Here is a 4,739-nt window from a genome sequence, read left to right as displayed (position 1 = left end):
TGGCCTCCTATTCCTTCTGTATTCTTATGATTCCCCTTCAAACCTTCTCTACTACGGGGTATCACATCCTTCCTTCGTTGGAGTCATTTGATAGTGCCGTAGCATATCCGGTTTATATGATAATGTCCAAGGAACTTATGAGACATTCTGAGTTTAAAGATGTGGGGTGTAACATCCTTTTGCCCCTTTTGAACATTCGTCCCGGAATGTTAAACAAAACTTCCGTTAGAACTTATACAGACCATAGAGGGATTCGTTTCTATTTCCCCAACACATATTTCCATCGAAGTACTCAGTATACGAGTTTCAGGAGTTGGGGTTAGCTGTTGACATTAGGAATGGGTACGAATACTGGTGTTTTATGTCCTCTTTTTCATTTCTTAGGTCATCCCCTTTTTTGGTTTTGGTTTTTCCATAGTACCTTGACGGAAGGCACATCCTCAGTTCATAACCTTCCAATTTTCCAATCGAAGATGGCAATATATTTCTCCTCGTAGGATAGCTCTTCCGTCTCATGGACTTCATTTATGAGACATACTATGGGTGGATCACTAGTACCTTTGCAAAATATCTATATCTGATAGACTGGGCATATGGTTTCCAAATCAGGTGGTAAGCTCAACTTACCAGCCATGTTGCCCAGCTTACGCACAACCTGATACAGTCTAATATATTTTAGGTTAAGTCCCCTTTTCTAGGTGACTCCGTTATGAACATCCAATCATCCATTTGAACTCTGAATATCAATGTCGATTATCTGTATATCATTTCTGCCGACTCTGGGTTGTTATTCAATAGTTTGCTTAATCCTGTTTTGCCTAGCAACTTAATCTTTTCCCCATTAGGGGGACTTATAGGCTCTTCCTTACAACATTTTTAGGGGGTCATCTGGAGACTGCAATGGTAGCCCTTCTCGTAGGAAAACCCAATAATTGGTGGACGATAGTCCTAGCTACACTTAAAGCCAACCTCATAAGCTCGCAGTATATTTTCTAGTAGTTGATAGTATGCTCAGTCTATTTAGAAGGCCGAGGTAAATGTGGTATGAAGCCTGTCTGTGCTCCCGACCTCTTCTTTGACTAAGGTCCAAATGTTAATCATATTTGAAGTCCCTCTATCTGCGATATTAGCTGGGGAAATTTCCCGGACCCTTATTACCTCCTTGTCCTGTAACTTCACCTAGTCCCAGCTGTAAGATAGTCTTGCTTGAAAGTAAATGGGCTGATTCGTTAGCCTTCTCACAATAACCCGTATAGCACCCTACTCTTGAAGATTATAGAATAGGTGCGTGATGACGTTGATAATTCGGGAATCCTTAGCTTAGTATAGTTTTTCTCGACTTTCTTCAGAACTTTAACTAGCACTTTATTCTTTTGGGTCCTTCTACTCTCTTATCCTATATTTGATGTCGGGGAAGATCTTTGGTCCACTCGTGGCCATGTCTTACTTCACCCATAGTATTAATTCCATCTCGATAGTTTGACTTAACCCATCTCTGCATCTCTCAATAGTTAATCACAACTTGGGCTCCCTTGCCTAGGACAATAGTTGCGGGGACTCCATAAGGTCATAGCACTTTGTTACTTTACAACTTTATACCATCTCGGCGGAGTAGGTAACCTGTGATGGAATGAGCAGGGGTTAATATCGTTAATTCACAGGTAACCTTTGTGGAATTTTCGACCTTGGGTATTGCTTCCTGTCATTCGTAAATTACGTCAGCTGGTACCCTTACCCTTTCGAGTTTGCTTCTTCGCCTTTAGAGTTGGCTGCCAAGTGGTGTCGAAACTCCTTCGCCCACTGGCCTGTATAGTTATTATGTGGTTTTCCAGTCGTTAACTGGTTCTATGTTGAAGAACTGTGGCATTCAAGTGTGTCGTCACTTAGCAGTTAGCTAATTCTTCTTGTTTTTCTTAAGACCTTGTTACAATTTTCTTTACCGTATCTTATAATATTCCGGGTACATAATCTCATCTCGTTTCTCCATTGCTAGTCAGATGCTTCTATCTCGCGTGATCATACCCGCACTAACGCATTAAGTTCCATCAGAATTTCGAAGTTAAGCGTGCTGGGGCGAGAGTAATATTGGGATGGGTGACCTCTTTGGGAAGTCTCCGTGTCGCATTTTGTTGTAATCCTTTCTATGATGTGCGGGCACTCACTTTAGCCCAAGATTTACCTCACTGTTGTCTCGCTAGTCTTTATGTTTCGTCTTGTCCCTTTCTCTGTTATCTTGCAACCAGTATCGATGTAGACCTTTAGTTCAGCTATGACCATGTCCCTTTTTGGTCAATTTAGTTTAACTTCTCCTATTGTATTCCCCCATTTCTGTACGCACCCCTTCATTAGGGTGGGCTACTGAGTTGCGCTAACGTTCGTTCATATAGTGAACTTTGGAGCCGCTTTGAGCTTTGGCTATTATTAGCTGGCATAGCTTTAAAGGAATTTGATATATACACTTCCCTATCCTCTATTCCTTTTGTGTCCTTGGTTATATATCTATCACGACATCATTTGCGACCAACTGTATAGCCAAAATTTTGGCTTTTTGGTCTAGCATGTTGTCATTATCCTTTGTAGTGTTTCTTGAGTCATTCGATATCCTTTCATGGTTACACCCTTTTGTCTTTATACGCAGCCACCTTCTAGTGTTATATTGTTCAAGGTCTCGTCACAAACTTCTTAACGCTGCCTTATGTAGCATTCTGGCTTTCGTTCAATCACTGGTGGCTTCCAGACCTTTCTAAGTTGGTTCGGCAGGATATCTTAATGAAGTTTAGATGTCCATCTCAAATATATTGTCATAGCAATTGCCCCCTCCTACTTTTTCCATTTTCTCATTAACTTCCCCCCTTTAGAGGGTACTCTTACTACCATCTGCTTGTACCTTACTCTATGTTTCTTTACCCAGTCTTAATTTTGCCTAATCTCTTCCTCTGATCTACTTAGTGCTGCATTAGGTCCCCGTCTTTATGTATATTTTATAACCTGATTATCCGCGTACGGAATCTTGGTTAACTCATGAAACAACGAGAACCTTTCCATACATAGTGCGATATGTGGTCTGTTACCCTGTACTTGAGTAATGAGACCCATGGGACTACTCGTCTGAGGCCACCTTCTACTTATCTTCATCAAAAATTAATTAGCACTTGTAGTGATTCCAATATCAATTAGGCATTACTAGTATTCCAACGGTAACTATTTAAGGTTTTCCTAAAGTAGTAGCTTTATTCCAACCTATATCCCTCGCTTCTTGAGGCGAATAGAAGTTGCGCCATTTATTTCTTAAGTTTTCTATCCTCGTTCCTTGAGGGTTCCACTATTTTTGGGCCGATGTGATGTACACACGTCTTTTTTTTGCATCTAAAGCTCCATACTCTTACTGCGTACTCAACGCAGGCTTTTAACTTAGTTAGCCTCTACCAATGGCGCCTTATTAGCAGTCTCACTTTATCCTTGCATACTCGTATCACACTGTTCAACTTATACTTACCTATCCCCCTTTTTGTTCGTATTCGTATTCAGTCCCTGACATCTCTTTGAAGTGCCTTTGTTAGAAGTTCTTTCCCTAATTAGTCGGTGGAGAGCTATAAACTGTTATGCTAAATCATTTTCCAACCATTGTTGGAAGAAATCAGAACTTCTTAGACATCACAGTACATCTTTTAATACTTGACCCACCTGGTCTCCTTCTTAGTTTACCCTCGGGTTATGAACAAATCATCTAATTTACAATTAGGAGTTGAGGGCTTGGTGTTTTTTCCAAAAAGAGTGAAACTCATTCGCGTGACATCTTATCCTTCATCCTGAGCCTTCTGGTTATATTCCCACAGTACAAATACGGCTAGAGATACCGTAGTCTAAACTTTACTACTTAGATAAGCTTTCGGTCCTCCGAAACAAAAAATTTCAAGTGGAAAGGGTGCCCCTTTTTGACGACTTGAAGAATACCTCTTACAGCTTTAGTTAAACCAAAATTCTATGTTTCATTTCCATCTTCCCATTCTGGGACAATTTCGGCAGAGTTTCCTCTACACTTCTTACTATCCCGTAACCTGTACGCAGAAAATACCAATAATGCCCCATAAGGCCAACACACACATATATATATATATATATATATTCATGTCATGTCATATTACCGCCACCATGCCTCACAGGGCCAATATATACATGCGTTTATCGTTATTTCTTGCTACAACCACGCAGGGCCTGCTACATTATTTCAAAACAACACTGACAAAACTACCCCATATAGTTAACCATACTCTCCCTATCCTGTGCCTGCAGCTCATTTAGTCCCTTGTTCATCCTGGTGACCTAGGAGATAAAGTATACTCTTCCTCCTCCTCATCCGTGTACCGTCTACTTGTCTGTCCTTCATAATCTCCCTCGCTTAAGTCCGCGAGACCCGAATAACCCGGCGACCTCTGGTTTACCAACGTCAAAGATAAGGGGCTTGAGTATGCAGTAACACTTACCGTAGAAGCCGGCCTGACATAGTGCTCCGTCATCAAAGCAACTGGCGTGGCTTCCGAAATAGCTTCCGAGATCATTGGACATTTTGGGCTATCGCCATTGGGCCTCCCAGGGAATCAACCTTATTTGTATGCTAGGAGCCCTCTGAAGGGTAAGTCTAGATCGAATAACTAGGGTCTTCCGAGGGGTCAATTTCAATAGAATAGCTCGGACTCTTTCTGCTCGGTCCTGGAGCCAGAGACTTCAGCCTCAAAGGT

General features: G+C 41.4%; 1 pseudogene; it reads left to right on the top strand.

Moving 5' to 3' along the window:
- Window positions 1–2,008: 2,008 nt before the first annotated feature.
- LOC129877914 (5S ribosomal RNA) lies at window positions 2,009–2,128 on the top strand (annotated as a pseudogene).
- The last annotated feature ends 2,611 nt before the right edge of the window (window positions 2,129–4,739 follow it).

The sequence above is a fragment of the Solanum dulcamara genome, chromosome 12 (genome assembly GCF_947179165.1).
Source record: "Solanum dulcamara chromosome 12, daSolDulc1.2, whole genome shotgun sequence".
Taxonomy (NCBI): Eukaryota; Viridiplantae; Streptophyta; class Magnoliopsida; order Solanales; family Solanaceae; genus Solanum; species Solanum dulcamara.
Note: the sequence above shows the minus strand (reverse complement) of the source record. Positions and strands in the feature narration are given on the sequence as shown.